This window comes from Bos taurus, chromosome 2 (genome assembly GCF_002263795.3).
Source record: "Bos taurus isolate L1 Dominette 01449 registration number 42190680 breed Hereford chromosome 2, ARS-UCD2.0, whole genome shotgun sequence".
NCBI lineage: Eukaryota > Metazoa > Chordata > Mammalia > Artiodactyla > Bovidae > Bos > Bos taurus.
Genome location: NC_037329.1, coordinates 43,734,386 through 43,751,576, shown reverse-complemented (window position 1 = coordinate 43,751,576; position 17,191 = coordinate 43,734,386). Strand labels below are relative to the sequence as shown.

The 17,191-nt window shown below is 42.1% G+C and overlaps 1 protein-coding gene and 1 long non-coding RNA gene across 6 annotated transcripts in view; both read left to right on the top strand.

The window, feature by feature from the left end:
* The window catches only part of FMNL2 (formin like 2), a 332,616-nt gene that overhangs the window by 115,121 nt on the left and 200,304 nt on the right, over nt 1-17,191 (top strand).
* The window catches only part of LOC112442568 (uncharacterized), a 63,402-nt gene that overhangs the window by 45,643 nt on the left and 568 nt on the right, over nt 1-17,191 (top strand). The window contains exon 1 of the long non-coding RNA XR_003030741.2: nt 1-17,191. This exon is cut by the window's left edge and continues 45,643 nt beyond it. This is a non-coding gene — a long non-coding RNA (uncharacterized lncRNA).

Below are 17,191 nucleotides of genomic sequence, written 5' to 3'. Positions count from 1 at the left end.
TGTTCAAACAAGAGTAACATAAAAGAATCCTCCAGGGACATGGAATGTGAATTGTCAGGACAAGCCTAGACTGACCCTCAGTCAAAACAACAAGCTTGCTCAGGAACCTCTCCTTTTTTGACTAATCTTGGAAGGACAGGTGAAACGTGGGGTACAGTTCTTGGGGGTTTTCTCTTTTGGGGTTTTTTACAATGTAAAAGGAAACCTATTATAACTTGAGCATGCTCTCCAAGCCTGGATGCATTCACCAAAGCATTTGTCAAACACCTTTGCAATTCTCTTGAAGTCTTGCACTTTTCTCAGTGATGGATTTAAAAGTAGGTCTGCTGCTGCTAAGTCACTTCAGTTGTATCCGACTCTGTGCGACCCCATAGATGGCAGCCCACCAGGCTCCTCCGTCCCTGGGACTCTCCAGGCAAGAACACTGGAGTGGGTTGCCATTTCCTTCTCCAGTGCATGAAAGTGAAAAGTGAAAGTGAAGTCCCTCAGTCGTGTCCGACCCTCAGTGACCCCATGGACTGCAGCCTTCCAGGCTCCTCCGTCCATGGGATTCTCCAGGCAAGAGTACTGGAGTGGGGTGCCATTGCCTTCTCCAAAAGTAAGTCAGTGACCACTTATGTTAAAAAAAAAAAAAAAATTGAAAAAGATCCTTGGGGAGTGCTGCTTTGGTAAGATCTATATAAACTTGCACCCAGATAACTGATTCAGTGTGTGTGTCTCGATTTTTTCTCTGTCTCATACACTTGTCCCTTTAAGAGTCTCCAAAATACAGAATTGTTTAGTGCTTTTAAGCCTTGCACTTTGGCTTGGTGAGAAAAACGAAAGACCTGTGCCTGACAAAGGCATGTTTGAAGCCTCAGTGTCGCTGGGTCAGATGTCACTCAGTCAGGTTCAACACTGAAGGCACCAGAGGGGGGCTGTCAAATGTGTCCCTCGTTGTGAATACATCATGCCTCTTAGTTGCTAGAAAGGACTAGATGCCATCTCTTTATGGATACACTTCTTCCCTCCCTTTTTCTTTCATTCTTTGGCTTCTCTTTCCCAGGTGACCAAGTGTTTATTGCAGGAGGCCTCTTAGATGTGTAACCTTTAAGCTTATGCAGCTTTAAGCTTATGCAGGGAGCAGACTGTCTGGGCCTACTTTCTTCTTTTTTTTCCTCCACTCATAGGCACTGGGATATAAGATCCCTTTTCAGGATTTCCCTGCCATCTTAAAGATTTCTGCAAAATTAGTTAACAAGTGTAGGATTTCTTTGTTCTTTTCTTGACCCTCCCCCGCCCCAAACCCCTCCGAGTAATCTGTACTTTTATGGCAGAACCTTGGGGCTCCCAACCCTGTAGGGAAGAACCAATCAAGGCTTTCATGGTAAATGCCTCTTTCAGGTGTTTGAAATGACCTGCTGTTAGCCTCTAGAGCAGATGGAAAACTTTGCAGTGAGGTTCAACCATTTGAGCAGAACTTTGGGGTTGCACAGATTAAGTGTTCCTACTTAGGTCTTGTTTTCATTGCCTGGTCACCTAGTGCAAATAGGTTTATATAAGAGTTGTGGCTTTTTAGGATAGAGACAGTCATTTAAAAAGTCCAAAGGTTTTGAAAATGAAATTTGATCTTAGAAGAAGCTTCTCTGATAAGGTGTCAAATCTATTTGGCTGAAGCATGTAGTTGATAGACCACATAAAATCCCTGTGATTTCCTGCAGTGGTCTGAAGAATTATTACCACCCAGATGTAAACTCTCCCTCACTCAAACAGATTTCAAAGCTGAGTAATACCTTCTTCTAAGTCTACCCCTAGCCACTTCTGTGTGCTTTCCTCTAATTTTAAGGCCTCTGTAGCTATAGCACTTTCTCAGTTACCCATGTGGAAATAATCTATTTCTTGAAAAACTCCCCATGAGGCTTTTCGATAACCAAATGCTCAGGGAGTAAAAAACTAATTTTAATATTTGCCTTAGCAAAACAATTAGACAAATATACTGCAGATGATTATCTACATTTCAAATCCAAATACATAAAACCTGTATTAATCAGAACTTCTAGTTAACATCACATTTATTTTTGCTTTACATTGATAGGAAAGAGAAGATATACGAGAATATAAAAGGAAGGATTTAGAACACAGGATTACCTTTGAGTAAATTCATGAGGGCGTGAAGACACGACCAACTTATATTTTTTACTTCTGTGGTATTCTACAGTGAGAATTGACTGGATAGAACCTTAAAGTATTATATGCTCTCCATACATCATAATTACAATAACTGGAGACTTTATACAGGTTGGTGTTATATTTAAGGATGAAAACCCCAAATCTTTTATGCTTTTAGCTAGATTATTTTTACAAAGCCTTTTCCCTAAATTTTTCCTGTTAAAAAGTAATTGGTCAGCCCTCATCCATAACACACACATACATAGAGTTAGGCCAGAAAGCAGTCATATTCAGCTCCCCACTTCTGAATAAGTCAGCCCCGAGTCTCCTCTTCCTGACCTCACTGTCTCCTGCCTGAGTGCTCACAGAAATCTCAGAGCCAGTCTCTGTCTTCACCCTCTTACCTCTTTGCTCCACTCTTCAAAACCACTGAATGTTGTCATGTCACAGCACGGGATGAGATCATGAGATCAAGTCCCTGCTCTGTGTGTCCATTGGCTTGCGGTGAAGGTTTTCAAAGGTGTGTCTCAGATGTGTCTGGGCCACTGGGTCCCCAGGTTTTCGTTCCCCCCACTCCCATCCTTACAGCTTCAGTTGGAGTATCTCCACTTTTGTTCTGTCTTTTGAACTTGGAATAGGATTTTGTTGAACATAATGTTCCAGGACTTAAAAAAATTTGCAAGCCATGGAATCAGGTAACTATGAAAATGCTATGTATTCCCTCATATTCTGCTGGAGGTGCTAACTTTGAACTTTTGGCATTCTGGTTTTATAAGCTTTTATATTGTTCCAAAATACATTGAATGTATGTTTATGTTCCAATCGCTTGCTGTTCTGCAGTTCATGGGCTCATGTTTATGGAGTGTTTATTGTGATTCACACTTTCATGCATATTAATTTATTCGAGTTGTACTTGATTGATGTCTGTGCTATTAGTTAGCACCATCTTACAGATTAGAGACTGGAGCATGCAGGTGAACTCTCCTATCCGAGGTGTTGTAGTGAGTAAGTGTAGAGCCAGGAGCCTGAGCTCCAAGACTTGCAGAGTCCACGAACACTCGGTGCATTAACACAATGAGGTGGCTTTGGGAGCTTGATGGGGAGAAGCACAGCCATCCGACACTTCTGTATACACTTCTGGCTGAACTTTCAGTTTGGGGCTTAATGTGTCCCTGCATTACTCTTGAGCCCAGGCCTGTATGGGGCATGTCAGGCATGGGCAGAGGGAGAAGAACTGGAGCAGGAGGGACTGGACCACAAAGTTGGGAAAACCAAGGCCACCAGCCATTGTCCCCAAACCCAGAAGAACTCTGGCCAAGTGTGCTCCCTGGCCTTGATCTGAAGTCTCTGGACCACTGATTTCCGATGTCAGGATAGTGCCCATGATCACCTGGCCCAGAGTAGGGCTTCCCTGTCCCCTTCACTCATTCACTCCTCAGTGGGGAAGTTTGCTGCTTTGGTCACTCCAGGTGTTAGGATCTTCTTTCCTCTCCACATCTTGAGAGATGGTTAAGGGGCTTGTAGATGCTGAAGGAAGGTCACTGATCTTTGAAATCAGTTTCTCAGGAGCGGGGTTCATTGAACCACCAGAAATGCTTGCAGAAGGCAGTCTCTGTGCCTAATGTCCCACCTGTCTTTGGTCACGTTTCAGAATGGTCAGTCTTATCTGTCTGCCTTTCACATGCACATTTTACTTCCGGGGGTCACCATTGGAGGATGGGGCCGGGCTGCCACTTTATTTTTGTGGGCAGAAACCACTACGCAGTAGGTTGATGGAGCAAAAACATCTTTACAAAGACACTTGTGGGTTGGTAGGAATTTGTGCAAAAAAAAAAAAAAAAAAAAATAGGTCTTTTAAAAAGCACTTTTGTAATGGGACAGATGTGACTGCTCAGATCATTCCCACATGGGCACTTTAGAATATCTTTTCTCTCTCCCCTCTCCGTCTCTCTCTCTCTCTCACACACACACTCTCTCACTCTCTCTCAGGTGAGGGACCTGTTTGAGGATGTAGGGGAAGTAACTGAGCAACTGTCCTAACTGCAGAGGAGGGCCTGCCTCTGGCCCAGCGCTGCCTTTGCGCTTTTGTCGGGACCAGATGGGAGGGGTGTTGTGCCAGGTGAGCTGCAATTAGTGGTTGAATTAGGCGATGGAGGGGGTGGGTGTGGAAGCCACAGGGCTGGGTTCTCAGCTGCTCAGTCCAAGTGTAAACCTTGGAGTTTAACCTCACTGTGGGCCAGGATTAGAAAGAAAACACGGAGGTATGAAAGGTCAGGATTGGATTCCGGGGCGGGGCTGACCCTGTGTGTTTATGAACAGACTCCTTAATTAGGAGCGGTCTGCTAAGAAATACCCCTTATGTATATATTTAAAAAAGAGCTTTCTGCATCTGGCTTGAAAGGTGAATTTCTGGATGTTAACACTTGGTGTGAAGGGGCAGGTGTCTACAATCATCAGCCCTTGGTCCCAGAGAGGAGTGGACAGTTCAGTTTGGGGATTGCAGGAGGCCTGTTTTGTTCTCTGCCTCCCCTGTGGCCCAGCCTTCTGGCGTTTTACTGCTTATTAGCCTCTTTGTTAGAGGAGGAAACAAACAAAAGGAGTTAAAATTCAGCTTCTGGTTTCCCTTCTGGTTTAGCAGCTTGCATTGAAGGTTAGCTGGGTGGGTCAGGAGGGTAGAAGGTGAAGATCTGTATGATCCTTTTGGGTTATTGATGACTTTAGACTGGTCTCTCTTCTGTCCCTCGCCTGCTCGCTCTTTGCGGGTAGAACCTTTAGGAACAGAAAGCGAAAGGGAGATTCTTTGTAACAAAAAGACAAGGCTTTAGAGCCTAATTAAACAATATGCATGTTCAAAACGGGTTCTCCTGTGGCCAAGAAAATATTTTCAAAAACTTGAATAATAGGACAATGCGATGGAAAATATAAGATTTGTTTAAATGGCTCAGATATTATACAGCAGGAAATGAACAACTTAATAATATTAGTCTTTTTTTTTTTTTTTCTTTCTTTGTAGTTGGGGAGAGGATGTGCAGTCAACTGATAATGAGGGCTTGCTTTCAGGATTTTCTTAATCTTTTTTGGCCTTGTATTAAATTTAAGACTGTAGACTTATCACCAGTACTTGGAGGCACCTAGGTGAAAATCCTCACACATCAAGTGGAAAATCTCTCTCTGTGTGGGTGTCATGTTTCACTTGAAAAAGAACTGTTAAAATCCCGCAGGATGCAGTTAACAGATAGAGTGCAAAAGGCACAGAAAAAGCTCCCTTTTGACTGTGGATGCTTTCTGAATCTTGTCAGATGACCAGCTTTGTCTTACTTCTGCTGCCATCCGCCCCGATTTGCTCACTGCTGGCGTGCTGTGAAAAGAATGTGGGCATTAAGGAGATCCCAGTAGCTTTTCATTAAGCTCAGGCTCCCTGTCTTCAAGGGCCACTGCATGATTGGAAGTTTAATCAGCGAGCCCATGGAAGGGGCCTAAGGTGGCTGTTAATGCCATTAATGCCATTGAATTAACCAGAGAAAGGACTGACCCTGGGGGAAGCACTCCCCACCTGTAGCTGTTTGTACTTGGATGTAAAAAGCAGTGTGCCTGGAGGAGCCCCATGCTGCTGCAGGGCCAGGAAACCCTATCCCGGTTTCTCCCTTTGAAGCAGAGAGATGATGAAGGGTCTCCAAGCTTTTGTGGGGATACTAGATATCTAGAGCCCCTAGATACTTGGGGCTCCCCTGGTGGCTCAGCAGTGAAGAATACACCTGCAGTACAAGAAACATGGGCCCGATCCCTGGGTCTGGAAGATCCCCTGGGGAAAGAAATGGCAACCCACTGCAGTATTTTTGGCTGGAGAATGTCATAGACAGAGTCTGGAGGGCTACAGTCCACAGGGTCGCAAAAGAGTCAGACACGACTTAGTGACTAAACACCACCACCTAGATATGGGAGTAGAAGGTTTTGCGTACAGAAGGCCTGGTATTATTCAAAGCCCACCTCAAGGGTTTTCTCTTCTGATCAGATCCCTTGGAGGGGACCCCTGGAGTGGGGAGGTAACCCTCCTTTTATATGACCAGCCAGAAGGGAGGCCTGGGAGGAAGGGCACAGGATGACACTGCCAGAAGGTGAACAGAAAAGGAAAGAACAAGCAGATAGGAAAGTGCACTTAAAATGGGTGGGCGTGGGGATTTGCTCCCTTTTAAAGGCAAGAGGAGCAAGGCCTTAGGGAGAGAAAACAAATAAGGAAATGGAATCAAATCAGATGAAGTCCTTTAAAAGAAAGGATGGTGTTAACAAATCTATAGACAGAAAATGAGGACAGGCACACTGATGAAAGTGTCAGAGGAGAGTTTCAGCTGGTGTAGGGCAGAGGGGAAGTTTTTGTTCACACATTGAGGCTGGTGCTCTAAAAGAGTGAACCTTGGAGGGTTGGGACATCATCGCAATGGGGACCACCAGTGTATTTCATGTCATAGTTTCCTCATTGGATAATGTCCAGTGAGTTCAAAGCATTTTGGTGCATCATAGGTATTGATTGATGCATTTGAATGCAAAGGCAGAACATCAGAAACATGCAGGAATGTTTTGAGATAACATGTCAAGCTAGGAGCTTTGTTCTAAGCTCCCTGTAGATCTGTTGCTTTGGTAAATTCCTATGTTAAATTTTCTTTCCAACTATCCTATGAATGGAAAGAGGAAGATTTCTTTAGCTTCATTTCTTAGAATCATGGATTTGGTAAATGAGGTTTAAAGAAGTCTAATAAATGAGTGTCTCCATCTTTAATTTACCCTTCAGTTAGTCAGAAGTAAGAATCTCAGAATATTGTATTTAATACATTGTCTGAAAACTAGATTCTGGAGAATGTGCTGTTTGAGTCAATACCTCTTTGTACCTAGTATACCCTTCAGCCTACTCTTGCTTACAAAGAATTCAGAGAGAAGTGGTGATTTTCAAAGCACTAGCCAGTAGGGAATGCCATTTTGATGGAGGTTTCATTAAAATATTTTTGAGTAACACTGTTTACTTACTACCATATTTTGGTTTTGATTATGGATAATTTTTTAGTGCCTAAAAAGTGGAATTAGTTATTAAGCAGAGTCTGGTCAATGTCTGAAATAAATTAGAAGAGTTGTGGGCAAGAAACGAAGATGCTCTCAGAGTTGGACAGGGTAGGAGGTAACTTTGAGAACTTGGGACTTGTCTCTTCACTAATTAAGCAAACACTATAGGCTAGGTACTGTGCTAGGATCTAAAAAAATAAAGGTAAATACAGCACAGTTCTTTGTGGAGCTCATGATAAAATGGGGTGACAAGCATGAACAGATGCTTGCTTATTTACCTTTAAATTGAAGGATAGTTGATTTATAATATGTTTAAGGTATACAGCTGAGTGATTCAACTATATACTTTTTCATTACATTATTACAAGATACTGAATACAGTTCCTTTGTATTGCTTATCTTTTTTTTATATAGCATTGTATATCTCTTAATGCCAAAGGTGTAATTCATCCCTTCCTGCTGCTTTCCCCTCTGGTAATCATTAGTTTGTCTTCTGTGTCCTTGAGTCTGTTTTGTAAATAAGGTCATTTGTGTCATTTTTTTAAACTAAAAATGCCACATGTAAATGATATATATGATATTTGTCTTTCTCAGACTTGACTTAGTAAGATAATTTCTGGGTCCATCCATATTGCTACAGATGGCATTATTTCATTCTTTTTTACAACAGAGTACCATTCCACTGTGTATATGGTACATTTCCTCTTTATCCATTTAACACAGATACTTTTAAACATTACCATGATTGTAGTGGTGTAGATTGCTCCAAGATTCCCCACTGTTTTCGGGAGAAGTGATACAAGGAAGAAGTCTTAATGTTGATGTTAGTGATAGGTACACTACCTAGAGTGGTTCCTAACTCCCCCTTACTCACACCTGTGACTTTAAGTCTCTGAAAGTAGTGACAGTTACACACAGTTGGGAGTTTGTATTCAACTCAAGAGATCTCTCCACAGCTCTTTGTGGTGGGTGGATATAGGTCTGAGAGGATAGTATATAGTAAAGGTCTTGGTAAGAAAAAAACGGTCGAAAGATGCTCTAGTTTTCTATTGCTGCTATAACAAATTGCCACAGACTTACTGCCTTAAAACAACACAACTTTATTATCTTACACTTACGGAGGTCAGAAGTTGGACATGGGTGTCCCTGGGCTGAAGTCAAGATGTTGGTGTTCCTTATGGAGGCTCTAGAGGAGAACTTGTTTCCTTGCCTCCTCCAGCTGCCACATTTCTTGATTTTTGGCCTTGTTTCTCCATATTCAAAGCAAGTAACGTCAGGACGAGTCCTTCTCATACTGTCATTTCTCTGGCCATGGTCTTGAAATGATGTCTAACTCTGGGCACTCATGTTGTAGATTGGGCACACGCAGATAAGCTGAGATAGTCTCCCCATGTCAGGGTCCTTAACTGTAATCGTAACTTCAAAATCCCTTTCATCATGTAAGGTAACAGAGTCACAGGTTCATGGGGATTAGAATGTAGACATCTTTGTCTATCAGAAAAGGAGGCCTGGGTTCCTTCTCCTGGGCTTATGGTTCTTAACCTGGGTGAATGGGCCTCCAGATTAATTTTCCTTCAAGTTTTTGTATCACTGCCATCATTGCTCAACCGTTGTCTTTGACAGGTCATTCCTTGGCTCACAATACTGCTTGGCCAGGCACTCGGGTCACTGCACAGGAGGTCCTTCATCACCCTTTCCCATCCTGGTCTTGATTGAGAACTCTGTGTTCTGGTTGGATGTGTTCCTTTACCATGGCCTCTGTCCCCTGTTCTTTCTGCGTATTCCTTTGCCTGCATTGTCCCTGCCAGACCAAGACATCCTCTTTTATTTTTGTCCATCCTTATAAAATCCTGCAACATTGGTCATCTTCATAATTACTATTATTTAATGTTTTTAAAATTTATTTCTTAATTTTAAAATTTATTTTGACTGTGCTGGGTCTTCGTTGCTGCACAAGCTTTTCTCTAGTTGCAGCAAGTGGAGGCCACTCTATAACTGGCGGGTACAGGCTTCTCATTGTGGTGGCTTCTCTTGTGGAGTGCAGGCTCCAGTAGTTGTGGCACAGGGCTCCCCGGCTCTAGATATTGTTATTCAGTCACTAAGTCATGTCTGACTCTTTCAACCCAATGGACTGTAGTCCGCCAGGCTCCTCTGTCCATGGGATTTTCCAGGCAAGAATACTTCTCCAGGGGACCTTCCCAACCCAGGGATTGAACCTTCATCTTCTACATTGGCAGGCAGATTCTTTTCTGCTCAGCCACCAGAGAAGCCCTATTATTTAACTTTTGTGTGAGTGTGTTTATCTTCCCATCTACACTAGGGTGCTTCTCATCTAGACTAGGGTGCTTGTTAGAAAGGCAGTGTCCTGGGACTCACCCTCAGAGAGACTGATCGAATGGCCTGGGATGCAGCCCAGGAGTTTGGCTTTTAACAGACCCTGTGGGTGATGCTGATAGAGGCAGCCCACACACAACTTGTGCTGGGAACTCGTTGAGAGCAGAGGTGAATGACCTGTCCTCCTGTAGTGATGAACATCGTGTTGTTCTTGTAGAGGAGATCATGATATTTTTTGGGGGGGGGGGGAATGAATCCTGTTTTTTTGCAGGATAGTTTGAACCTAAAGAGAAAGAGGATCTTATGGGAAGTGTATAATAGAGTTCAGGGCACCAAACGGTGCACCATCATTTTTGAAAGTTCAGTGAGGGACAGAGCCAGTCTGTGCACTCTGGTGGAAGTGGGTAAGATCAACAGTGATTTGGAAATAACCTGTGAAGATGGCAAAGTGGCCAAGCCTCTAGATTTACTATATTTAACTTTTCTGTGTTTCAGGGACCTAAAGTGACGTATCAAAAGCAGAAATTCTGTTGTGGAAAAGATTTGAAAAATGGAAGATGGCTAATTCTTGGGAACTTGCAGAGGGAACTCGGTGCTTTTAGTGCCCTTTTCCATCACTAGTTCTTCTAGATTACTGGAATGCAAAGAATACCCCCAAATCTGAATTCCCACTGAACCAAGCATTTTTGGAATGAGGCCCTTCATGAATATGCCATGATTTTAATTTCTGCTTTTGTTAAGATTGAAATAGAGTCTTTGTTGTTTTACATTATTTCCTAGACCTCCTGGAGAGTTTAAGTCTGAGGGAGTGGATTTATTTTATGAGATTGATTTTTGCCTTTTCCCATTTTGGGGGATCTTATAGCAGGAACTGAAACTATTAATAAGCTTATGAAGCAGAAATATTTTTTTGTTTATTTTAGTGTTCTACTTTTCATTAATTTTCTATCAACTTTGTGGCTAAAAAGGAAGACATCAATTTTTATTGAGAGTAGAATAGCTAGTTAATTTACAGTTCCTCTTATAATAGGAGTCTTCCTATTATAAATAATTAAATAAATTTAACCTGGACCAGAGGAGACAGTATTAAAAATAACAGATGTTTCTGGGAGCTCTAAGCTGCCACAGCAGTGATACACTTGAATTGGAAATTACCAAAATTTCCTTCTGCTTCGCTGGTCACCAAACAAAACAGACGCATTATATTACTAGCTTTCATTTGAAGATTTGAAGAAGAAGAGCTTTAGTATAAGATGAATTGTGTTAGGCACTTTAATAACCATCTTTGATTCAATTTAAGCCAGTTTTGTATGTGCTGTCTAAATTTTAAAAATATTCCATAAATTGAGGCGTGAGAATTCCTTCTTTTTCCAGTGGGCTTATTTGCATATGTGATGACCATGTTCTCTTCAGTTGGTTCTGTGATGGTGATTTCTGATTCTGATAGCGCGGATAACCGTGTGGGGCCAACAGGGGTGAGGAGTAGCGCATGTGCTGTGCATCCAGGGCTAAATTAGAATATGGATAATTAATGTAATTATTTGCTTTCAAATGCTTTTTTTTTTAAAGTCGCAATTACGTGTGCAGTGTCCTTCCAGGTGAAATAAAATGAAAGAATGAAGGAAGTTACTACTATATTGTTCGTGCATACATTATTTTTTCTGGATGGAAATCTGCATTTTTAACACACAGCTCGCAGTTAAAATTCACTCCTGTGTAAGCAAACCTAGGAATGATCAAGGTATTTGGGCTATGTATTGAAATAGAGTCAGTATTTATGTAGTATCTTGATAATTTAGAGGAGAGCCATATATAGTAATACTGTGTGAATCACATAACTTTAAATTTCTCAGTAGCTACTATAAAGGATAAAAGACAGTTGAAATTAATTTTTAATGATGTTAAAAGTCCAGATTTTTGTTCTTTTAATTGTTTATTAATATAAATAATGCCAATATAAAAATATTATTTCAACATGTGCTCAGTATACAAATTACAAATGAAGTTTTACATTAAAAAAAAGTACTAACTTTTCAAAATCTGTTGTTTGATTTACTCTTAAAGCACATTTCAATTTGGATGTTAAATTTTCACTGAAAACACTGGATCTTTAGACTAGAAAATGCAGAGTTGGAAAAGTAGTCACATACTAAAGTTGCCCAGTAACTGAAGTGAACGTCTGTTTTAAATTTGAATTAAAAAGTAACATTAAAAATTCAGTTCACCAGTCCCTCTAACCACATTTCAAGCGCCAGTAGCCCCATGTGACTAGTGGCTACTGTATTGAACAGCGCAGATTTAGATGTTGAGACAAGACTTTATGCACCTTCAGTATTTAAAAAATTGAAGATGGTATGTTGGAATTCTCTAGGTAAGGATACTGGAATGGGTAGCCATTCCCTTCTCCAGGGGATCCTCCCGATCTGGGGATCGAACCTGGGTCTCCTACATTGCAGGCAGATTCTTGACTGTCTGAGCCACTAGGGAAGCCCAGTAATTATAAAAATGAATGCCTGTGTATTTGTAATGGACAATTAAGAGAAGTGTGGGCTAGAGCAGTGCTTGTCCAATAGAGCTTTCCATGATGAAAATGCTCTATATTGGCACAGCTCGGTAAGCGAGCCATTAGCCCTGTGCAGCTTTCGAACACTTGAAATGTGGCAGTGCAACTGTATTTTCGTTTTAATTAGTTCGAAACTAGATAGCCACATAGATGGAGCTGGTGGCTGCCATATTGGCTAGCACTGCAGGAAGTTTCATAAAGGAGCATGTGTTAACAGAGACAGTGAGAAAAGAACAAGACATTACTGAGTGGGGACTAGCATAGACCAGTGCTTCTCAGACATGAGTGCACATTGCAATTATAGGAGGATCTTGGAAAAAACAAACCACCTATATTCAGGCTTCCCATGTGACAATGATAAAGAATCCACCTGCCAATGTAAGAAGTGCAAGAGACGCAGGTTTGATCCCTGGGTCAGAAAGATCCCCTGGAGTAGGAAGTGGCAACTCACTCCAGTATTCTTGCTTGGAGAGCTATTCCATGGACTGAAGAGCCTGGCGGGCTACAGCCTATGGGGTTGCAAAGAGTCGGACACAACTGAGCATATATTCAGCTACCACATCCAGACATGCTCATTTAATTGGTGTAGGTGACCTAGTTATTAGAATTTTCCAAAGCTCCTCAGGAGCAGATCTGTGCTGGCTTTTTGTAAATTTGTTTTCTCTTCATATCGTACAGAAATTTGTTAGACACAAGCACAAATAAAGAAAAAAACCAAATCAGTACCTGCTGTTTTCTAGGTTCTTAAGACTACTGAATACCTGCTCCTTTTGGATCATACAGAACCCTGGGCATTAGACAGAAGAGAAGTGATTCCCATTTGGCTAATAAGAAGAGACTCAAAGGTCAGCTCACTTGCTGAGAGCCACACAGCTGGGGGGCCGAATGTCGTGGCTTCAACCTGGATCTCGTGTTTCTGCCACCACATAAGCAGAGCAGTATAGAGTATCCAGCTTCCTCCAGTTTGTGGCTTGTTTTCTCTCTCTTCATAATAGAGCCCTTGTGCTTGGATTTATAAAGAATGTTTCTTTTGATATTCAGGAAAAAAAATCTCATTAACAATTGGATGTTTGTAGTCCCTACAGATTCATGATCCTCTAAAGAGCAGTGTGCTGGGTGTTGGGAGATCTCTGCTCTTTTCCTGTTACAACATATGAGCTTGGTGACCTTGAGCCAACCAGCTAGTTAGTTGGTGCATCTGATTTCTAGTTGCCAGAACAGGAATGATCAAACCTGCCTGTTTTATAACTTGTAGAATTGTTGTGAAAAAAGTCATCGCCCTGAATAAAAGACTATACTTCTGGAAATTATACTTGAAATACTTATGAGAGTAAGATATTTTTTCCTTGACTCTTTTAAAATAACTAAGAGCATTTTTCATATGGCAGATGGGAATTAACCCTCACACCACCTTGGGAACAGCACTTATTACCCCATCTTACTATTGAAGAAATTGATGTTCAGTGACTTGCCCATGGTCACGCATTTTAGGAGAGACAGAGCTGGGATCTGAACCAATGGGCTCTTGCTCCAAAGTTTGCAGTAACATCTGCTCCAAAGTCATATCCTTGTGGCCCGAGTGCAGTTTGCCTCCTGTGTTCTGTATCAGTGGTACCAAGAGGTGGCAAGATTCATTAGTGACTTTGAAGTTATTTTGCTTAGGCTTGAAAGAGACAGTGACTGTTTGCTCAGTCTCAAGTAAACTGTGAGTAAAAACGGCTTTGGAAAATATTGCTGTTCATGTGTCTCTCACTTGAAGAGCAGTGAGCTTGCTGTGCAAAGGCAGCTTTGAGACTGTCTTCTTCTATTAGGGAGATACCAGTACCATTCATCCAGAGTTTAGTTTGAATTGAATTAGTTAACAAATAATTGAATATTATTTTCCATTCTCTCTGGCTCCTTCTTCCTTGAAGAAGAGTATTTTAAATCTAAAATGAGGTATTTGATTTCTATGATGGTTAAAGTTCAAATATGTATTTTCTTTCCCCTCTCTTGCTTTAAGCAGACTTATTTGAAATTTTTTTCTTTTTTTTTTTTTTACTGATTGCTGAGTCCTTTTGTTATCTTCTTCTTTGGCTAGCTTTAAACATGTTCTTCTTTTAGCCTTATAATTTTTCTAAAAACTTGAGGCAAACATTTCTTATTTGGCTCCCATTTGCTGAGTATTATCATTTTCAAGGTTTCTGTCACTCCTTGGGAATGCATCTTTATGAACTGAACTTTGTCCACTTCAGTGAAATTGTTTGGGGGAAAAGGGAGCAGAATACACTTTCTGGAAGGTTTCTCCTGGCATTTGCCTGTTGATGAGCTTTTAGTATTTCCATGTCACTGTCCTGTCCCTAGAGGATAACCCTGGATCTTAGCACACACTTGATTGAGTGTAAAATGAGTTAGCACAAATGAAGTGGAAACAGATCGGTCCACAAGGAGGAGGTTCAGATGCTAAGTCCTCTAGTTCAGTGAGGTTGAGAGCATTTCCCTAAGAGCTGCTCTGGGTATTGCCTGTCCTATTTCATAGAGAAATAAGCTACTGTGTGCATGCAGTTGCTGTTTATGCCCTTGACATTTGTGCTGTTTTGCGGGGGGGAGTGCAAAAAAAAAAGTACCCTTATCTCTGGCCTCAGGAAGCTTATAGAATTAGGAAAATGACTTTATTTTCTAGACACTCACCTACCTCCTCACTGCTAGGCACAAGATGTACAGAGATTTAAAAAGAACCACAAGCGCTACCCTCTTTGAGTAAGCAGCTTAGTAGAGAAGTCCTCCATGACTTGTGTCACAGTGTGATGAGTACAACCATAGAAGTGTGAACAAGAACCAGCAAGGGCTCATAGCACAGAGCCAGAGATCAGCCATCGAGGAAGTTGGGGAGACGTCACAATGGAGGAGCTGGGCAGACTTGTGGGACAGGGCGTTTTGGGGAGATGAGTACCATGTGCAAAGGCACTGAGGTATGAGACAGTCTGATGTGTTGGAGAACGGACTGCAGGAGAAGGGAAAACTGTAAGTATTACTCTGTATCTGCTGGGCAGTACAGAGGACTCCAAAGCAGAACTAGCTAGGTTTGGCAGTACACAGCTGGGATGTTCCAGGTCAGCAGGCTACAAGGACTAAGTGGTTCAAGTTGGATAAAGGCATAGTATAGGAAGGAATCCAGGGGGGTGAGGGGAGACATGTGACCCTTTTAGTATCCTGAATGAGACTTTCAGATATGAGCCCAAATATGGTGTTATGAGAAGGGGGCGACAGAAAATGAGATGGTTGGATGGCACCACTGATTGAATGGACATGAGTTTGAGCAAACTCTGGGAGACAGTGAAGGAGAGAGAGAAGCCTGGCGTGCTGCAGCCCATGGGGTTGCAAAGAGTTGGACATGACTGAGTGACTGAACAACAAATGGTGCTATGTTTTGATTGTTTTTGCTCCTCTTTGAGGACATATTTTACTTTAACCCCAGTAATTATGCCAGATTGTGACAATGGATCTGTTCTCCCCTTGCCCAAATTAAACAGTTTGCATAGTGAATAGAAGGCTCAGCATTGTCAGCTGGAAGTACTTGCTTCTCTTAAGAAAGGTCATAATTCCTCCATGGAAGAACAATGTCAACACACTTGTCTTAATGTACAGGCACCAGGACACTGGTGGCCTTATATCCACAGCAAAAGTAAGGGGTTCCCTGGAATTTCCTTTCCATTCTGGGAACATGGAGATATGATTAGAAGACTGTCCTTCATGAAAGCATCAGTGAATGATGGAGATGAGGGTTTGCGACAGGGACCAAATGATTACTGGGAAAGTTGCTAGATAGAGTATTATGGTTTGTTGTTTCAAGAAGCAGCTTGATGTTGTAGAAAAAAGCACTGGACAAGGATTGGAAACCTTGGGATTTAATCCTCATTTTATTCTATCTAGTCCCATGACCTGGGTCTTTCTGAACCTTAATTTCCTAGTGGGGTTCCCTGTTGGCTTAGTGATAAAGAATCCGCCTGCCAGTGCAGAAGACCCAGGTTTGATCCCTGGGTTGGAAAGATCCCCTGGAGTAGGAAATGGCAAGCCATTCCAGTATTCTTGCCTGAAAAATCCCCTGGACAGAGGAGTCTGGCAGGCTATAGTCCATGGGGTCACAAAAGGTCAGACACGACTAAGAAGGCACAATGACGACGAATTTTCTAGTAGACAAATGAGGAAAATGGAGTTGGAAGAACTGAAAAGATTCTGGAAGGCTGGAAAATGACACAGTACTTGACAGTCCATGAGCCCTGACTGCCTCCTGTCATTTAGCACCTCCATCTGGCTGCCCTTTACATCCTCCGCCCGGTGATGAAGGAGGGGCTGTACTTCTCGGTGGGCCAGGGCTGGGCCAGCCTTGAGGGGACTCCCTGTCATTCTGCAAACCACCTTTAGAGAAAACATTTCACTATCAGCAAAACTTCATTTCTTTAGTTTATTTTCTCTTAAGGATTTTCTTGAAGTGAGTTGCTCATTTGTTTCTGACACTTTGTGACCCCATGGACTATACAGTCCATGGAATTCTCTAGGCCAGAATGCTGGAATGGGTAGCCTTTCCCTTCTCCAGGGGATCTTCCCAACCCAGAGATTGAACCCAGGTCTCCCACATAGCAGGTGGATTCTTTACCAGCTGAGCCGCAAGGGAGATGGAGATAATTTACAAGAAGAGTTTGAAATTCTCTTTTCTACCTTAACCCTTTATAGCCTCTCTGTCACCAGTTACCACTTCAGCTCTTTAAGTAATGCTAGATACAGTCTTGGACCACTTTGGATTGAGTCATCAAGCCGGGAGTCTGGATTTGAAGTGTGGACCTCAAGTCACCTGATGAAATGAAAATGGCATCAGGCCATACTGATAACACTTGGCCCCCTTTCGCCTTCTCCCTCCTAAGACGTCTCAAGTTTTCCTGAGCGTTGAGGGGCAGTTGGGAAAGAAGATGGTGATGTAGACAGCCCAATGACTGTGGTATTCTGGAACTCTAAGCATGATAAATTCTTAGAGTTCCTTCTTTGTATTTGACAGAAGAGATCTTCTGTTCTCAGCTTGACCCAAAGAAGCATAGCAACATCTGCTGTTCACTCCAG